General features: G+C 35.0%; 1 protein-coding gene and 1 long non-coding RNA gene across 8 annotated transcripts in view; both read left to right on the top strand.

Moving 5' to 3' along the window:
* KCNIP4 (potassium voltage-gated channel interacting protein 4) overlaps positions 1–21311 on the top strand; it is a 397111-nt gene that overhangs the window by 225466 nt on the left and 150334 nt on the right. The gene's annotated exons all lie outside the window — the stretch shown is intronic.
* LOC137473083 (uncharacterized) lies at positions 1475–15860 on the top strand. Its single transcript, XR_010998599.1, has 3 exons — positions 1475–1529; positions 13843–13947; positions 15533–15860. It is a non-coding gene; the product is annotated as an uncharacterized lncRNA (long non-coding RNA).

The raw sequence follows: 21311 nt of genomic DNA, 5'->3' as shown, positions 1-21311 counted from the left end.
ATACTCAGCATTTTTTTCTACCAGCATCTCTACAATGTGATGGGATGTCTCTAGATAACCAGAAAAGACAGTTTCTGCTGGTGGAAAAAAAGTAATCTATATACAGCCACTTCTTGTCTGTGTCTGAGGAACTTTGAATAACAACAGAACCAAGATGCTGCCTGCATAAGTTTTTCTGATAATGACATCCCATTCTTAACAGCTGCACCTAAAAAGCAGAGAGAGATTTATCTTGTTTAGTGAACCTGATATTTCTGGAAAGCCAAAATTTCTGCAGATAATCCATAATATTCAAGTGCAGTGAGTGTTATACCCCTTGGAGAATAAGACCATATTCTTCTCTATAGGAGAATGTAGTCTGTCCTCTTGGAAAGTAATCTATCATCTCAGTAAAGTCCTTGAATATTTTTTCATTAGAAAAATATCTTTTCTCCATACTGAGTCAAATTTTATTTAGCCTGATGATATACATGTTAAATTTTGAAATTATATTAATATGCCATCTAAGTTACCTCCTTTGAAGTCTGATATTTAAATTTATGTTTGTAAGACAGTGAGAGTACCTTACCTTCAAATATCAAGTTTGCCACTGGAGACCTAATAAGATCCCAGGTATAGGAGATCCATCAGAGATCTGCCTTACTTCACTTGTAACCTGCAGCTGATGATAAAAGGAATTATGCACAGTTTGATTTTTCTAATTTTTAATACATTCAGACAAAATTACTATGTTCATTAGGTATATTTATTCAACCTCAATCTAAATTGCATTAGTTTGCCCCTTACTCAGCACAGAGCTCAGAGTTCACATTCTGGCCAATTTTATGGCTAGATAAGTAGTCTGAGATGAAGCAGGTTACCAGAACAAGAGTAATTATTCTCAGGAGTAAAAGGATATAATAGAAGGCAAAATAGGATGCTGAAATTGTTGTTTTGCAAGTTGACAATTGAGATACGACAAAATGTAGTTCACTTGCTCACAATCAAGATTGATTTAATAGTTCAGCAATAATAAAGAAGTCATTAAGACAGGAAAGTATTCTCAATCAACTTGATTGCTGGCCCATTCAATGAAAACATGGCTCACCTTTGAATCATTATTGCAAAAATTGTCATAACCTGTTAAAAGTTATACTTTAAATGCTACTAATGTTTCTGTTTGCTTCCTTACCATTATCTTACAGGATTATTATAATAAGCTCACTTTCTGAATGCTAGAATTTTTGGACTAAGCCAAAAATTGATAGACTCAAAACATTCCATTTAAAAGGTAAATCTAGTAAAAACCCAAGCTAAAGATTCATCACACTATCCTTTGTAGATTAACTTAATCTGTGTTTAGGAACTTCACTTTTTGCTTTCAGAAACTAAGTAAAGCTAAGTACTTTAGCACTTGTACCATTTGTTTTCTACATTCAAAATAAGTTTCATGGCTTTTTCTGAATTTTTTTCATTTTTTAATAATCTTATTGGGGAATTGATATTCAGACTTGGCAGAGGACTCAAAATTGATCTCTGACAGATCAGAGGTAAGACAATATCCCTTCCTTGCCCATACTTGATATCTTACCATTAATACAGCTGAGCAATAATTAGCTCATCTTATACTTTTTTGCAAAAGAGAGATATTCACATCAATGATTCTACACAGAAATAAAGACATCGGTGAAATTATTTGCATTTTTTTTGTTTTGATTTTGGTGGTTTTCTGGTGGTTTTTGTGTTTTTTTTATTTCTGGGTTATTTTATTAGAAGAGCACATTAGAAAATCTTTGGTTTTTTTTTTTTTTTTTTTTTTTTTACATTTGAAATAACCATACTAAAGATGTGACCTTTTGTTGTGAGGTCTGATATGTGTTAATACAAGTGCACCATCTCCTGTGGTTTTATTAATCTTACATTTGCCTACCATAAAAAAATAAATAACACGTTGGATTAAGAGGGCTTCTTCAGAACTGTTCCATTTGGTTTGGAGTTATCAAACTAACATTTAGAAAAAAATTATCTGTAGTTGCTTGCCTTTATGAATATAGGTGAATATAAAGATGTACACTGGTTTTTCATCTTTGGAAGATCCCAGATCCCACTTCCTCCCATTTTTCCTCCTTCTTAATGATCCAGTAATATCTGGGGATTTTCCTTCTGGTTATAAACCTGCAGCAGTATCACAACTCTTAGTTTGTAAAGAAAGATTTTGCAGTCAGGAAAAATGATAAAATGGAACTTTTCATTCACAGATTTTTATTTTTCTAAATCTCTGTAGTGAATATTTATTGAAGTGGTAAAGTACCAAATTCAATACTGGCATATTTTCTATATTCATGAACACTTTTGGGCATGTCTTTGTTATATAGATGTATAGAATAAGAAAGTGTGGGACTGGAGTTCCAAGTACCGTGTTCAACACTGTCAGTATCACTATTTGTATTAAAGCAAATTTCTTTTTTTTTTTTTATGAATGGAAAGATTTTCTATTATAATTGAAGAACAGTTATGAAAGTCTTTAGTTATTTTGGTTGTGTTTTCCATTGTTTAAAATACGGTGGTCTCAGTGACCAAATACATGGTTATTTGGACCCAGTTGAAGCTGATTAGAGTCTTGACCTCAGCCTGTTTCTTGAAAGTGAGCTGTAATTGGCAATTAATTCAAGTCCTTGAGCAGTGCCCTTGCTGGGAAGATAAAAGGTGAAAAACATCTCCCCTCATCCATCAGATAGTTTGTCAGTTCCAGGCCTTTTCTCAAATAATCACTGAAGGGAATGATTACCTCGCTCCGAGTCCACCACCTGACCTGCTTTGGACTCATATATTTTTTAGCAGCAGACATGGCTGTGAGGAGCCATCCTAGTGAATGGCACAATTCAACAGGTAGTGAATCAATCTCGTCTGCAGCTGTGTTTTGTAATGTCATACTTTTAAGGACAGATCACTGTTATTGAGTCCTTGTCCTCATGGAAGCAGTACATCTCTTTTTTAGTCCTGTGACATCTTGCTTTGAGGTTAAGGAAAGTGTGTGCAGTATGCCACAGAAATGAAACTGTATACTTTGGTACTTCTCCGCACTCTGCTAGTTCTCTCTGGGGAAGATTCCCTAACCAGGAAGTAATTAATATACCCAGTAGGAACCAAGAGGGAGGATGCTTCAAGAGAAAGCAGATATTTACAGCACACACTCTCAGGTGTCAAACAGCATCCATCTTGACCCTACAGAGGACCAATATTTTATTTACACTATTTCTTTTTATTAACTGATAGTTAATGGTTCATTTCTTGAAGAATGAATTTGTTTTAATATATTAATTTATTTTCTAACATACAACATATGTTGTAATATAAGTTTAGGAAATATGGTGTAATTGAAGTTTAGGAAATACTTCCATTTTATGATGTGTCTGATCATTTGAGTGTTCCATATTGCCAAGTGTCCCTCACCAGTGTCATGGTAGTGTGATTCAGGTGGAAACAGTTAACAGTTTCCCGGTGAAGGGCAAAAGGAATTCCCTGTGGCAGTATTGCCATAATATTACTACTAAGATTGCTTCATGGACTTTCCAACTGCCATCTTTCTTGGGACAGCTTTCATATGACGAAAGATCCTAAAACACTGAGGGCTATCAGGATGGTAATGGCTTAGCTAGTTTTATAGAGTCATATAATCATTAAGGTTGGAGAAGACCTCCAAGATTGTTGAGTCCAATCTTTGAATACCACCATATCAACTAAACCATAGTACTAAATGCCTCATCCAGTTGTTTTTTGAACAGTTCCTGGGATGATGACTCCGTTTCAATCCTTGACAATCCTTTCAGTGAAGAAATTCTTTCTTGTAGCATTGTACTGCAGCATATTCCAAGGTTATGCTCTATACCCTGTGGTGAATTTGTGTCCTGACAATCACTCCAAAGAGGATGGAAGGTTGTTTAGCAGCAAATGAAAGATACAAGTAAGCAAGTGAAAAGTTTTTATTCCTCAAACATATGAAGCTGTAATTGAGGTTGAGCTAGAGATCTCCCAAGGTGTAACAAGCAGATGGATTTAGGGACACAGTTTACTAAATTACTGTCCAGTATTTATCCATTAGCCCATAGCTGTCTCTTCAGTTTGGCAAAGACATTAAGAATATAGAAAATTACATCCATAATCCATTTGGGAATATTCTTACCTACATCCCAAATAGTTACATTTGGTGTAATGGCTTTATATACTAACTGCTCAGAATGTCTAAGTAACTTGGAGATGAGATATGCCTTTGTAAATTCCAATCTCCTCTGAGCCTCCTTTGTGTTTTATTATCTACTGCATTTTACGTTTTTTTTTGTTTAGATCTGTGGGTATTGATGTTCTTCCCATGCTCTACTTTGAAATCCTAGCTCTGTAGTATAAATCTTGATGGACTCTACCTTACATCACATCTATACTGGCTGCCCAGTTTAAACACTTGTGGAACATGACTTACCAGTTTTCAAATCCCACAGTCCTCAATTCAATTCACATTGCCTACAGCCTTTTGCAACAACAGATTCAAGCACAAATCTTTTTTTTAATACAGGGTTTAATTAGTTTTATTCTGAGATGACCTCAAATGATGTTGATTCGCCACCACAGACTCATGAATATGATCACTGGACACCTCAGAGGTGTCTTTTTTATTGATTCACTTTGTGTTTACCTCTGACATGTATTTTGGGCAATGATTGTCAAGAATTTGGCAATAAGTGCTTAGTAACAGGACTATAGCCCACAGTTTGTCATCTGGGAGCAACTGTCTGTAAAAACACGTGCTAGTGATGGAGTGCATAGGCAAGACAGATTTCCTTTTCAAAATCTGCTTATCAGACTCAGCTGGAAAAAAGTGTAACTTTCAAGCCATGCCAAGCAAGTATTAGGAAGGACAGACTTTGAACTCGGTAAGGCTTTCAATGAGCAAAACAGTTATACTCAAAACTAGTATTTGTGTCACTCTGAAGAACCCTCTTGGCTGTGAGCTTGTCTCTGGAAATGGTGTACAGAGCTCAGAGAAGCACTATATGCTAGTCTTATTAATTCTCCAGGCTTGTCTTTGAGTTGGTGCTATATTTGCTGCTTTCCGTTTGTCTGGCATAAGAAACATGCCAGTATAGATTTTCTAATATCATACTAGAGTTCCCACTACATTGTGAACTAAAGGGATATAATGCTTAGTGCTATAATCTGCTACAATTCAGTTGTTTTATTGCTACAGTGCTTTTTTTACTGAGGTGCCATCTGAATCCAGACTGTGCTTTGCTTGAATATGCAATCTCCAACTCATCCTTTTTGAGTAGCTAGTTCAGCACAGGATAATTTTAACTTTTTTGATTCTATATTATTATAACTATTTGTAATCATGTTCTGTTTAAAATGTGCTATGTGTCCTTTTCCATAAGTACAAAGCAGCAATGAGGTAATACTAGGAAAGCATGGTGCTGATGTCACAAACCAGATGTGGAGATGAAACTACCAAGGTAATCCAGGCCACAAGGTCTCTGCTTTCCATTCCTCACCAATGCCTGCTGCTGTCCAGCAGCAGCACTGCAATACACAGTCAGCTCTGGCTGACTACACCTGGCTAGGAAGTATCTTTAACTTTCATCTCTGGATTAGACCTTTGCTAGTTATATTTCTGAACAGTATTTTACAACAGCAGCAGCATTGTTATTTCTTCACAGAATTTACACTGGGATTAATTATTTTTTGTTGGACAGCTTGGAACTGTTCTCCAAGGCAGAACTGGAGAGGAATTTATAACTGCCCATGCTTTTCTTGTGTAGAAATGTGTGCAGTTCGCATGTTGGCTTTTTGGAGTCTTTAGTAGATCACCTGGGATAGTGGGACTACAGCAGCTGCAATAGTCAATTATTTCTCATAGGAAGCATTTTCTTTTTGGCAGAAGTAAATAATGGCAAGTTTATCCACAAAAGAACTTGTATCAGCAAATTCTGACATCGTGCTTTCCCAACAACTTGTGCACTATAACAGGATGGGCTGTGCTTTTGCATTTAACAGGCATACATGTGGAAAATCTTTGGAAAACTTCCCCCTTTTTAATGTTTCAATCTGATTGCAACCCCTTAGCTAGTTAGATGGTTTCTTCAAAGGTGTTCAAAGGCAGGGCTTTGAATTAAATAAGTTCATAGAGCCAAACTGGAGATCCTGGAAAGACTGTAGATGAGGGTAGTCTTAGGAGCAGAAGATATCCAGCAACTCTGATTTACTACCATCAATAGAAGAAGTTAAGCCAGGACTTCCCCTAGAATTTCATGTACTCTAAGTACCCTTTCTGACAAGCAAATATATGTCCACTGAGGTTCTGTTCCTGGCAGTTCTATTTCAGGAAGAAGAAATGTATATGAAAATGCAAAAAGGCTACCAAAAATTTGGTGGAAATCGTTATATCTTTGGAGTTACAAGTTTGTTTACAGCCTTCAGCATTCCAGTTAAAATCTCAACACATGTGACTGTTATTTAAAGCTAATGCAGTTTTCATAGATGTCGTAGTAAATTTTGACTGACTGAAATAAAAACTGGTAAGGGCTGCACTGTGTGCAGCAGTATTTTAATTCCAGGATATCTATATAGAAGTAATTGCTGAGTCTTTGCAAGAAAAAGGAGAGATTTTCTTGAATGACTTGCAAGGCATACATAATGGATAATAAAGAGATTGCTTTATAAAGGAAACTCCTTTAGAGCCTAACATGTAATTATCCATTTACAGAAATTGAAATGCAATTGCTGGACTGCATATGTCAATCTTCCTCTGTTGTCCAACAATCACATTTGGCTTTTAATTGCTAATTTTCATCTGTCTTCTCTTGGCACAACCATTTTTTTTCTATTTTGCATGATCTGATTTTGGGCTGTTTTCTACCTTAAAGCACAGATAATTTTTTCAGCAATTTAGCCTAACTGACAATTAGCATTTTTCTTGTGTATTCATCTTTATGAAGATTCAGCAAGCTTGTACAACAAAACAAGTTGTAGCCTGTCTCTTATTTTCATGGCTGTTTAAACTGAAAAGACATCTCTGGCTTTCTAGACAGTTTTTTCAGTTGCATATATCATGCTGACTGACCCCTTCCAAAAGCAGTTTCTAAACTGCAGCACAATTTTAGTTCTAAATAATACTTTTATTAACATCTTCAGATAAAAATGTATATTTTGGATTTATTGTACATAGTTAAAACAAGCATAGCATTTTTTCTTCTTTTTTAAGTATATCTATTCTAAGTTGCAGAAAATGTCACTGTGCTCCCAGTAGCATTGATAGAACTTTTCTGAAGTTGGGAATTATTTCAGTATTTGTTCTTAACAACCTGGAGTGACTTTGCGTAGCTGTGGACAGTATGGATGAGGTAGAAAATCAGACATCTCAGTATCTTTAATTTTCTGTGACTAAATGCATATTTTCTAAGTAAAAAGCAAAGGAAAAATCCTTTGGTAAATTTAGCCTGATACTCAGTATATCCTGGGATTAGTTTCCCACTCTGCTTTAATAGTGACTCTAAGTTTAAAACTAAAAGCAATATAACCAGTTTGAGATTGCATCTGAAAGGAGAAAAACATGCAATTTAACATAACAACATAATATACTGGATGGCAAAATGTGTACTAAGAAAAATCATATTTTGGTAAGCACAAGTGTTTGTACTTGTCTGAACAGAATAAACTTAGACAGAGAGACATGATTGTATAAAAGAATGGCAGTAACAGTCCCACATTTTAAATGAATACCTGATAATTCTTTACACACTAGGTTACCATTTTTTCAGCACAGAAAGATTTCTAAATTTTATGAATAATATTTTCCTTTGTTTGCTAACCTCACGTGTTCAATTCTGATTTACGGACAAATATATATTTCAGTGCAAATAAAAGAAAAAAAAATCTGGTAAGGATGCAAGAGATCTTTCAGAATTACCTTTTTCCTATGAAGCCTTTCAATATTCACTTGAGGAAACAAGTGATGTTCCTAATACTATAGACATTTTATAGGTATTAGGTAGGAGGTATACATTACTGGCTGCTAAAGCTGTTCAAAAAAGTATTTATCAAATTGAGTTCTTCATACATCAACTCCTAAATTTTCAGCTGTGTATTTACTATTGTGTTTGCATATGCTAATTGAAGTATATTTTGTTAAGAGACATAGTAAAATATGATTACAGTTCATATCAATTTGACATTTTAGTTTTTATTCCAGAAATAATGTAGTTACTATTTTAGAGCCACAGTCTGCAGCAGAAACTATTTTACTGATTCTAGAAGAAATATGAAGTCTCGGGGGCCACTGAGCCGTTTTTAAAGAAAAACCTCTGTCATTAATTGCTGTTATGCAGTTCTCCATGGGTCTTTTATGTGGGATATTTTATGCAATAATTCAGAAAGTGCAGCTTAAGGCCTAACTCAGCGTCTCTTTCATATGGGTTTGGATAAAGCTGAAGGAAATTGTTACTGAAAATTGGAAACATGCAAAGAAATTGAAAGTGTTTCTTTTATTTGAAGGAAGTTGCTGTTTTGGAAAGGAATGTCAACACACACAAGGAAAAGGAAGAAAAGAAAAGGTGACCTTAGGAACACAATGCTTGTGCCCTTTCCAATTCAAAAGCTGTAAATATTAGAAGGAATTGAACAAGAGTTAATAGTGCCTTGCTGACAGGCTATCTGCTTCGCTATTTTTAGATAGTTTAGCCAGGAGCTCTAAATGCATGTGTACTTAGATGGTCCCAAGAAATGCAACCCTATTGTTTTCAAGAATGTTTCAAGAACGCCAAATATTACCTCGTAAGTTCAAACTTTTTAATGTTTATTATGTTTTCCTGATTTTTTCTTAATTTAGATTATTTTTGGGGGAAAGGTTGTCCTAAGGTCAGTGTTATTTTTTAATGATTTTATTATTCATAAATCTGTGTTTGATTTTCCAAATGTGTATGTGGAATAAAATGCAGTAACATGAGTAACTATTTGTTGTTAGATTTTTTCTTTTTAATTTTGAATATTTAGTGTAGAATTGAAAATTTTAAATTGGTGGCAAAGTCAGATTTATGTAATAATTCACAACGTGTGTAATGCAAAGCAAAGCAAAATGCAGCAAGGTCTTGAAGGGATAATATAATCTATTCAAATTCCTGTGTAGGTCAATGAGTAAGGCTATAAAAAGGCATTGTATTTATCCTAATAAAAATTTAGAATACAGTTTATTAAAACTGTATATTTTATTCTGTTTTCTCTCCTTATTAAAAAGTGTATGAAATTATGCATGCATAGTTTTCCTCTCTTCAAAGCCAGCAATAGATAAGGAACATTCCACATGCCTTTTTTAGGTTTAAGTTGGTGTATTTTTTCTATGGTGTACCAATTTCTGATACACAGGTTTCCATTATTCTACACTAGCCCCTCTTATTTCAATGTTGAAGTCGCTTTACAGAGAATACCAAATTCATACATATGTATCATATATAAACCACAGCATTTGGTTGGTAGTATCTAGAATCTGATGACAGGAGTGAACATTTAGCTCTGCACATCCAACTTTGGATTATTGTGAGTCTTAATTAAGCATTTGTGCCAAATGTTAATTATCTATTACTCAGCTTAAATAAACCTGAACCTGAGTATCACATGGCACATAAAAAGAGATATTTTTTGATTCAGAGATAGTTGACCTTATCGTAGGATTAAAATTTCAGAGCTGAGCAGCTAGGAAGCTGAACTGGAATAATATCTTTAGTTGTACAAGATAGAGATTTTGGTGTTTATAGAGAGCATTGTTTAGCTAGGTTTTAATTTTTCTATTCCTTTACCTTTACTCATAACAGAATTGATGAAGTATCTGGTATGAAAGTTGGCTTGTGAAAATGTAACCAAATTTACAATGCTGTGCTGGACAAACTGATTACTTTTCACAAACTGAGTGGAGGAATAGGAATTCTTTTTTGATCCTTTATAAAATGAATCTGGGTCTCACCCAATTTCCCTTCAGACCAACAGACTGATACATTCACTGCACCAATTTGTCTGAAATGCAGTCTAAACTTTTCTAGGTTGAATAATAAATTGAGACCTGTGCAAGAGAAAATTTTCAAGGATATTAGACTGAAATAATGCTTCCTGCTTCTCTTTAAGATCAATAACTAAATTACAATATGGTCATCAGAAAAGAAAGAGGAGAAAATTATTTTGATTTTCAGAAATCTGTATCTTAACTGACTTGTAACTCTGATCTCATCTGCCCCTTAAAGTCAGGCTGGATCTTTGACAATGAATTTTTCCTCATGCATTTTCCCTGAAAGAATTTTGGGATTCCTAAGTTTCTTGTAAATGATAGAGTACTGTTGACTGTAAAATGGCCTTGCACTAGTGAGATGCTGTGCATCTATTTTATTTGTGCTTCTCTTTGGTCTACGTCAAGAATTTAAATTAGCTTCCAAGTGAAAATAAAGTAGAAAGCAAAGCAAAATGAATAAAATATCCCAAGCCATGAACAGTTTTAGCACCAGTCCAGGCAATATTCTCAAATTAGCAGGATATATACACAATATGTCATCTGTCAAACTGTAGCATTTTGTGACCAGCAATTCATTGTTAACCATCTGTTTTCATCTTTTTCACATCATTTTATAGTTAAGTTATGTTAATAAAATATTACTGACCTAATGCACATTGGAGTAAATTAATAGATGGTTCTAGGCTAGGAAGTTTTTACAACTGTGTCCTTGACCCATGGCATATTTGACAGTGCCTAATTAGCCAGATCTATTAGTCAGCAAATCTCTTTACAGAAAATCCATGGAACTAAAATGATCAGCCTCTTCAGCCATGTACCTAACAACTTTTTAGTGTAGATGGGAAAAATTCTAAAGAAAGATGTAGATTATATCTGCATCACTGTGAAAAATTTATTTCTATGTACAATATTTTATCAAGCATCATGTCATTCAAACTTCATCTGAGCCAAAGTTTCTCAGAGCTCAAAAAACTTGCCTCTGATGGGATCTTCTAGTAATTGTAATTAGGATGTTCAGAGGTTTCATCTCCTTTTAGAAATGTAGTTATAATTGTAAGCCTTACTTATAAGCTATTGTATTTAAATTTCAAGACAATTTTTATTTCTGGTGAATATGGTTGTAAATAATACTGCCTTCACAGCTGTTGATCTGGTGGCCAGTGGCCAGCTGTGCAGTGGGAGTAGCAGCTGGAGAAGCTCATAAGTAGAACAAGAAAACAAGCACAGTGCAAAATCCTTTATGAACATCTGACTGCTGAGTTAAAACATGTATTAGAAGCATGCTTATTGACTGTAGGAAGAAGAGAAAATACACATGCATTCATAACTTGCACTACATCTCTGATTTTGTCTCTGGGTTTCAATATAGTATTGTATTTAAAAAACAAAAAAAACCCTCAGCAGTTAGTGTTTATACAGTGTGCTCCTTGCAGTGTACAGGAACTAAAGCTAAAGAGTCAAATACTAAAATGTATGGCAGAAGTCCATGTGACATTTAAAAGCTAAACTTAATTCCAGATAATCTGGACATCCTATAACTGAAGTAGATTAATGTTCTTTGAAATGGAAGCAAAATCATAAATCTTTATGGGTAATTGTGAGGTCACTGTAGTTTTTCAATATGTCATTTAGGCATATTAAAAAAGATAGATTATAGACTTATGTATGAATTCTATGAATTTGGAGGGAGGAGAAGATATTACAAAGAGTTAGGGCCCATAAGTTTAGTTTTTTAATGTTTAATCACGAGTAATAAAACTTCCAAAAGTCTTTGAGTTAGGAAAATAGTTTTCTTCCTTGACCCATTTTTGGCCCTCTTTTTATTTGTTGAATACCCTGGATTTGTTCAGTCTGGGTAAGGAATACAAGACTGAGTAATTTTCTTACTAGTGGCTTTCCTTAAACAGGTCTGTGAGCATCTGTAGAGACACTGATTATTAAATTGGAGAAGTAGATGTACCAGTGCTCAGGGAAGACTCACCTTTCTCTCCCACAGCCAGTGGAAAGTCACGTAGCTGGGAAGTGTGTGACTTACTTTTCTGATGAGTCAGTCAATATCAATTGACTAAATTTATATAAAGATGTAGTCTTGGCAACACAGATTGGCTTAATGCAGACAGGTTTTGTCCTCTTTAAATGCCATGTCAAGTGTAATCCTCTCACGTGTGTATTGATGTGAAGCATTGAATTGTACGCTGAAACTCTGACTTCCTACTTGCTTCATCTGAACAATTTGTACAACTTGCTTTCCCTGAAGGCATTAGTATGGGAATTGTTCCCTGAAGGTGTCTGTATTCTGGGATGCAACTGAAAATAGAACAATGTGACTTGTTTTCTCATTTCTTGCTTCATAGTTGAAATTGTAGCGGTGACATCTCTGTGGAAAACTGCCTTTCCTCAATTGACTCTAAGGAAGTTACTATTTCTACTCTTTTGAAAAGAGGTTTACTTGACTTTTTCAGATACTATCAAATTTTTCTTTTATTCTCTCAGAGTCATCTCTCTATTTTGTTACATTTACTCATATTGCAGCTGCCTGCTTTACTTGTCTCATCTTTTCCTGTGTTCATTTGGTGTTGCTCTTTCTTCTCACTACATCTTTTGTTTTATTCTCCAAGCTTCAAAATTGTTTATGTTTTTGCATCAAGTATTTTCACACCAAACATTTTCTTTAGTTCCAAGAAAATATTCCAAGTGTTCAAATTGTTAACTCTGCTTGTTGTATATAACTGGATATTCCTTTGGTCTCAGTTCTCTACATTCACATTATTGGTATCCACCTGTAGCCTTTAGGATAATTGCTCTTATTGAAGGAAGTTTTTCGTTTCATACAGCCCCTCCGACAACAATAGTTTGTTACATTTGGGCTTTCAGTTTTCAAGACTGCCTTACAGTTGGTAAAGATAGACTTTTGTTTAAAGCATGTTAGATGTCACAAACACTTCATCCTAGTGGCAAATATAGATAAATAAAATTAACTAGCTAAGTGGCTGACCTCCAGTAGATTAGATATTGTTAATCAATCAAAATTGTTTGTGTCTGGGGGACTTTTCAGTAGGGTTTAAATCAAGGATATTGCTCCATTTATTCTGACCTTGATCTCTGCTTTCTGTTATTTTTAGTTTCCTGGCAATCAGTTGCAAGTTAACATTCATTTGTCCTTCTTTATACTGTTGAATTTATTCAGACCTGGTGGAGTTTAGGTACATCCCTCCCATTCATCTACTGATAAGTCAAAACCACACATGTACTCTATACTGAAGTGTATGTAGTCACCATTGAATATCTGAGGGCTTTGAGACCCTTCTAAATTGTAAACAACTCCCAGTATTCAAATGTGGCACCATAATGTTCAGCATATACTAATTGCAAATCCTTATGGGATTTTGTGGTATTCTGGCACTTCTACTTTGCTGGTGAAGCTCCAAGAAGCTTAAACTTTCTGAACATTAATTCCCTTTTCATACACCTGTTTTCTTGTTAGTGCTTTGAAACAGAAAATGCAGTTTTAATAGTGTTGATTAGTGATTGCTTTGTGACTTGGTTGTGCAATATCAATGGAAAATAGATTTTAATGTTCTTGCAAAAAATATTCAGTTACTTATGGAATTTTTCATGGATGAGGAAGCCAGAGATTTTTAAATTACATCAGACACTGTTGGTCTATCTCCTCTTTCATGGAACATCCTCTTTACTTAAGCTTTGATTTAATTATTTGACCTAAGAAATCGGGACTTAATTTGCTAATAGCATCCTGGATGTGTTCAGCTTTCTTTTAAGACCATTTCAAATAATTTTATTGCTACTGACTATTTCTTTAGGTTCTACCATGTTTTTCATGCTTTTCATTATTGCATTGATTGATCAGTTTGAAGTGTTTTCACCTCTTGGCAGTTGCATGACCTGACAGAGCACCTCATACAAAGGTAAGTAGGAAACTCCTCACTGAGTGAAGCTGTAGTGTCTGTATTTCTGTCTGAGCTCTTACAGAAAGAATTGAAGTGTGTGCTCTGTATCATCCACATTTTTACAAAAGACTGAACTGACTGTGAGTGCTCTGCCAAGCTGACACAAGCCCATGCAGTGACTGCATGCAGGAGTGTGAGGTGCCCAGCAATCCTCGGTGGTCAGAGTGACTTTTCATGCTCCAGCTTCATTACCAGTCTTTCTAGAACATGGGGACATTATCCTTAATATGTACATAGATAAAAATTCTTTCCAGAGGAAAAAGACAGTACCCTGAGAAACTCAAGCTGTGCAAATGGCAAATAGGAGAAATTCAAGGTATTTTATGTTTTGGAGGAATGTGAAAAAAAACCAGAAGTGTCTTTCACCACTAATCTACAGAGTTAACTTTATGCTCCTAAAATGGATTAATTACTAGTCACTAGAAACTTTCCCTTTGGTCCTTAGTCAAAGCCAAAGTCAAATGTCAGAAGATATTTGGTTTGTTTTTTAGATAGAAGTACACTCCAGGTCCTTCTGCCTTCTTTATACCACTAATCAGAATATCACCATAGCTATTAGACTTGTTTTACTACAGGTTTCAGAGCAAAGAGAATTAGGGTTGTCCATACTGAAGCACAGAAATGCCAAACTGGTATGGTTTGTTCAATAGATGCAAAAATGAGTGACTTTGAGGTCTCCAAAGTAATGGAATTGCAGCATTATTGTATCCATCTGAGATAATTACACACACAATCAGTCCATTTACACTGCTGCTCCATGTCTTGGTGCTTAAGTTGTCAGGGCTCACATCAGCTGCCAACTGAGCTATCCAAAAGCTTTATTTAGAGATGGTTTACAGTTAAACAGATGTTATTTTCCTCTTCCTACTATGAACAAACGCATTGTGACAGCTTTCTCTTTAAGACTTTTTCAGTTTATTGACTGTTTCTTGTTTTAATCAGATCTTTTGCTTGCCCCTAGCAGACCTTGGCTTCTTCTCTTTATTTATGTATGTACACTCTGGGTAAAGGCACTGTGAATAATAAAAACATGGACTGAAAAGGATCACATTTCTTTGAATATTGAAATAGCTGACCACATGTGCAACACTTCAGGAGCAGAACTTCCTGACTTACAGGTCTAGAACAGAAGCTCTCTCCCAGATGAACTAGCAGCTTCACAAACTGAAAATCTGCATTTGAATTTTTTACACAGAAGACACAACTATTATTCAACTGAAACCAATATGTCATAAAAAAAAATACTAATGAATTTTATATAACCTTTTGTCCTAGAAAAATGGGGCTGTAGCTAAACTTGCATTTTATAAAATCAGAGAGCCATCTTTGGTTGGAAAGAGCTTCTGGAGATTATCTTATCCAACCTGCTGCTCAAAATTGGACCAACTTTTTAAAACAAAGTTGTCTAGGGCCTTGTTTAGTTAAGGTCTGAGTATGTTCAAACCCCTCTTGGCTGCATGTCTCACTGTCAGAGCAGTCTCATAGTAGACAATTTTTTCCCTCCATATAGTCAGAATTTTCCTTGTTGCACCTTGTTTGTTAGCTCTCATCCTTTCTTGACATGCTTCGAAGAAGAGCCTGCCTTCATCTTGTCACCAGCCACCCACTGGGCAATGGAAGGCATCGGTTTCCTTTGCCTTGTCTACTTCAGGCTGAATAGAAGCAGTGCTTTCAGCTTCTCCTTAGCTTAGCTTTGGAAACTTCCCGCCCAGTTCCATGGACTGATGCAATGGAGGTAGGTTACATTCAGTGGTCCCTAGCTTCCCTCTGGACTACATGTCTTCTGCCATGAGCTGTAAACTTCATTTGCACCCTGGCCCCAGGGACCATAAGGCCATTGAACAGGTGGGATCAGGAAAAACCAAGACAAAGAAAGTATTGAGTAACTCAGGATTTCATCTTTGTTATTACCACAAGAATTAATTTTATGGTTAGAAATTACAAATATTTTGTCAATTTTGTTTATGAAGATTAACTATTTTTTACAACATTCTTTTAAAGTGGAAGCAGCATTAATGACTTTGATCTGAACACAGAAAGCACAGAGAAATAAAATGTTTTTAATCAAGTTCTTTAAATGATGATAATATTTAGAAAGCCATTCTTCTTATTTTATTAACAGTGTTATCAGTAAATTTCCATTCAGCATAATGGAGGAAGAATCAATACTTAAATACATTTCTAACATGAAGATTTGCAAATTCTGGCATAGGTAAAAATCCTAGCATGTATTTGTGTATATCACCTCCATGTATTTTGTACTTAGCTCTGCACTGCAGAAGAGGCAAGTTCCCATGAATACCAGGATTTTGCAAATGGGTTTGCTGTTCTGCTGTACAACATTGGCCTTAAAGGTCATGTTTTCAACATACTTATATTTGTGGGAACTCTTCATTGTCAAGAAGTCATCAATTAGCTATGTTTTACCATAGCTTTCTGCATTAACTTATGCTACCTGAGTGTCTGACTGTTACAAAACTCAAAAGGATTTAAAATTCAGAAGGTTTTGTTTTAGCAATTGACGCTTTTTGAAAAATCACACTAATTCACTTGCACTCCATTCTTTAATTTGGAGATACTATAATTTGTATGAATGCTAAAGCTGCAACAGGTATGATCTCTGTGGATGCTTGAATACTTTTCTGATAGGTGTTGATTACTAAATCCCCTACTATTTCATCCCCACTCTGCCATTATCTGGCATCTGTTGTCTTTCTGTTTTTGAAACATTTTCTACTGGCCTGAGAGATGAAGTTGTTAACAACTGACATTTTATGCAGGACAAAATAAGAGGAGTCACAAGTTGATCATGTTTCACAAAGTTAAATCTTCAGCATTAAGGGTCTCTCTTAAGTATTCCAGGCTCCTGTTATTAAAGAAAAATAATCAAAGGCATGAGAAAGATATCCTGAATAGAGGTTATTTTGAAAACTAGGAAATTCCTGCATCTTTGTGTTGTGTGGATATACATTATAGAACATAATTTATTTTTCAACCATTTTAAAAATACTTTAATCCCTATGTTAAAATGTGCTTTCAAATGTGTCTGTATTGTGTAGGAAAAAGTTTACTGACGTATTTTCAAGGCTGACTTTACTATGTGTTTACAAAGCTGCATCTGCTGTGTGAAATCACACTGCTATATATTTGCTAAGCTGAACATCACACATTGATATGGGCAGTTTTTTATAATTACTCCAACTAAATGTGATGCAGCTATTCAATAGCACACTCTGAGCTGCAGAAATATGCTTTGGAAAAATGAAATTTTATTGATATTAGTAAGAATGTCCAGTAAATATAAAACTCAGGTTGCACTGCTGCTTGAGTTGCTTACTGAAATTTTCATTATTATTTACATTGACTGAAGCTCTTACAGATGAAATTTCACAAACTGATGTTTTAGCGAGTTATCTTGTGTTACCAATAAAGTCACAAGAAGGTATTACATAAGGAGCTTTTCTTCTCTATTTGACATGTCCACTATCAAAACCAACCTCAATCCAAACCGTGGAGAAGAGCATGAAGCTATTTAAACATTTTCCTCCCCCAGGTTTCATGAAGTCTTTATTACTTTTCAGAGTATTAAGAATACCCAATATACTTTTGAACAAGGTATTATCCCCACACCTGCAATGCACAGGACAGCGTATGTAGGGATGTTTGCCTGCATTCTGGTAGCAGTGAAACTGCAGTGGTGATTAGCTTACCCTGAGAAGAGAGCAAGCAACATTGAATGATTACACCTGTCAAGATATAATCATCTGCATGAATTGTGATGGCTTCTGTGACTTCTTTAGTAGTCTCTATCCAGCTGCATATAAATATTACTTAGAGAAAATGTCATTCAAATCATGCTGCTGACAAGGTCATTAGATCCTTCATATTATATTGTTTTGGAATTTCACAGCAATCCTTCTTGGGTTATAAGTCCAGCTTTACTACACATCAAAAAAAAAAAAAAAAAAGAAAAAAAAAAGGATAGATAAGAAGACAAGAGAGAGGGGAGAAAAAAGTATGACATTTAAAACTATCCAATAGCAAGCTGTTAGCAAATAGATTTCTAAAAGATTTGGGTTGCATTAGGGTTTCATTCTAGAATAAACATCTTTGTTAACCTAAAGACACATGACAGTGACAGCCAGAGCAATTTTTTAAGACAAGTAGGGTCATACAAGTTTTTCACTTGCATCCTTCTTTTGCAGACTTCTGTTGACAATATTTAAAAATTTGGGTACATGGTTATCTGTATCTACAAAATAGCAGAGTTTCTTTAATAACTAGTTTAATACAACTGTGGCCCTAGTTGCAATTGTACTGCTAAATACTGTGCAACAAAACCAGGTGAATTACAGAATAAAGGGGAGGATAAGACAATGCCCTTGCCTCTTTCCAGGGAAAGGATTGTGTAAAGATTCAGCAGTCCTAGTGACTCACTATGTTTGACTTCAGAAAAAAAGTCTGTATTATGAAAACTGAGCTTTTACATGTACAGCTCTAATGCAAGTGTTTCTTTTCTTATGATTTTGGTGCTATGGATTTTAAGAGTGCCCTTGGTTTATACGAAAATTTTTTTGTTCATACACACCCAGTGGCATTTTTTTTTTGTACCAACCCAGTGTCCTTCCAATATCTTTTCTAGGTTAAACATATCCAGTACTGTAGTGTTTACTGCTTGATCAAACTTCATAGTCCTTAAAATTTCTTCTAGTTGTACATCTTCTTGCTGTCTTCCAATATCTCTTCAAGCTGTCAACAACTTTCTTGGAACTAACATTAGAGCTAAAATGGTATTATAGCTTAAAAGAAGGATCAGTTATTGTATCTTGCACACAGACAGTCCATCCCACTGCTTAAAGGAGATTTTAATGAAATAGAGTCAGAAATTACCAAAATGTAAATTGATTTTATAATTCATTAAATGAAAGGCTGTTTGACCCATTAGATTATCTTTCAGCTACATTTATATGTATCTGTGAACATATTTTGTACTTTCATTAACCACAATTCCACACAGTAATAAATGCTACACAAACTGTAGTATTTATTGTCTATATTCTGTAATTATGAAATGTATTAAAAATTCTTTTTCATCTAATAGTATGTAGAGACATTAAATAAAAGATCAGTGAAGTAAAAATAATTAAGAACTTGCTAATTTGATCTATTAAGCTGTTTTCCTTCTCAGAGAACTGTGTTAGAAAGGAGAATGAAGTGGTAGCTATGAGAACTTTCCATAACCTTTCACATTCCTGCAGCACCAGACCATTTCCATTCTTATGCCAGCATCAGATGTTTCTTGCAAAGCCCAAGTCATCTGTGGCAATTAACTGGAACCTTTTCAATATCAAGAACTCTTTCTGATGTTCACTCACTTCAGTGTTTTAAATCAAATACCAGCTTAATTATCAGTCATTCCTTGAATGACATCTGAAAAGAAGAAGAAGGTATTTAATGGAGGAATAAGTACCATCAGACCATGGGTCTGACTTCACTGTGTTTTACACAGATGTAAAATATTTCTGTCACCCTTAACACTAATTCTGATCACCTCCATCTTTAACAGGCCCTTCTCTTCATGTTATATATTTGTCCACAATCCCTGCTGGACCTGGGGGATAGAGGGTGCTAAATGAGGAAATAAATTTTAATTAAGAAAAAAATCAAAACATCAAAATCCAAACATTTGTTCCTTTGCGTTTCAAAGCCAGGTCGAATTGATTTGAAGTCACAGGTACATAAGTCCCTAAAATTGAGCTGCAGAGCACATAACTTATAAATGTTCTACTCCTATATCAGCACACTATATCATAAATTTCTCTTTATATTAAGTCTTTTCTCTTGTTTTATATTGTCTCCTTAGAGCAGCTTTGCTTCTGGGTATACTAAATGACAAAGAAAGGAATGGATGCTGGGATAACTTCCATTGGTAATCTTTGAAGAATGAATGACTGTATATTTTGTTACATTCATAAACATTTGTAGCAGTGTGTGGCTACAGTGACTATCGTGATCCAGGGAGGCAGCAGGGAAAACAGACGAGATGGCTCTCTGTTGTTTAGCAGGGGAGTCCATTTTATTTCCCACCTGTGCCGGGGGGAGCAGGGGGACAGAGGCCTGGGAGCCTGGGCAAAGCCCAGAGAGCCCAGAGCAGAGAGAGAGCGGAAGCAGACCCAGGACTGTGGGGTTTTATCGCGTGTCCCATGGGAGGAGTCTTAAAATCAGATTACAGCCTCCTTAGAAGGGAAGGCTCCACAAACAATAATTCTCTTATATACCTATATTTAATTTTTATTTTTTTTTCTATCTAGGGAAGGATTTCTGGTAATAAAACCTCAGCCTTGTCTTTCCAAAATCTTTTAATTCACAGATCTCATATAAGGAATTTCAAATTAAGCTGAATTTAATAGACAATCAGCACTTTAATGATACTTTTAATTTTCACAAAATTATTTTGGGTGAAAAAGAATATAAACAAGTGTCTCCCTTGCTAAAAGCCCTTGAGCTTCAGATTTTAAAAGACTTATCTACACTTTATTAAAAACAGTTCACCTCTCGTCTGATTTTTTGCTTCTACTATGTGCATCTGCCTAATGTTGCCAAGTAAAATAATAAGAAAATATCTCTCAAATATAAAAATTTTCATGTAATTTATTCTTAATAGAGTTTTTAAAGAAAATTATTTGATTTATTTCTACTGAAGACAACATGTTTTCTAATCTACTAGAAGATACACATTTCCAAATTGCACCCATTCTCTCTGGGGAATGTCTTTTTGATATTCAGCTCCCTGCTGAGCAGCAGAATAGTAAATATGAGAAGTATTCATACAGGTAGTCTGTACAAGGTATCACTGTTGTAACAGTTCTAAGAAATATTTCATGTCAGGAAAACCATACATGGCTCATCCCTGATACAAGACAAGGACACAATTCGTTTAAAGTGAACCTTGAAGTTAATGACTTTGCATGAGTGTAGGTTTTCCTCAGAAATTAAAAAGCTTAAAGAGCATTTTCTTCAGAACATTACTCTTGATAAGCTCTCCAGTGCCTTTGTAGTCTAACTTTTCTGTTGTGTATTTTCTTCCTGAAGTTGACATGAATTTGAAAGCCTTGAACGATAACAAATTGTTTTGTCTTTTCATAAAACTTTAGTATTTTGATGGAGAGCAAAATGTTCTGGTTTTGTGATTAGAGTTGATTTTATAAGACCATGATTTACAGGAACCCTAAGGCACATTTTAAAGTGAACCTTACTCATTTTTGTGCAATTAAACAGTAAGAGGTTTAGTCTTTAGGCTATATATTCATTCATATCCCTCT

Source organism: Anomalospiza imberbis, chromosome 4 (assembly GCF_031753505.1).
Source record: "Anomalospiza imberbis isolate Cuckoo-Finch-1a 21T00152 chromosome 4, ASM3175350v1, whole genome shotgun sequence".
Classification (NCBI taxonomy): domain Eukaryota; kingdom Metazoa; phylum Chordata; class Aves; order Passeriformes; family Viduidae; genus Anomalospiza; species Anomalospiza imberbis.
The sequence above is the reverse complement of the archived record's forward strand: the minus strand, read 5'-3'. Positions and strand labels throughout refer to the sequence as shown.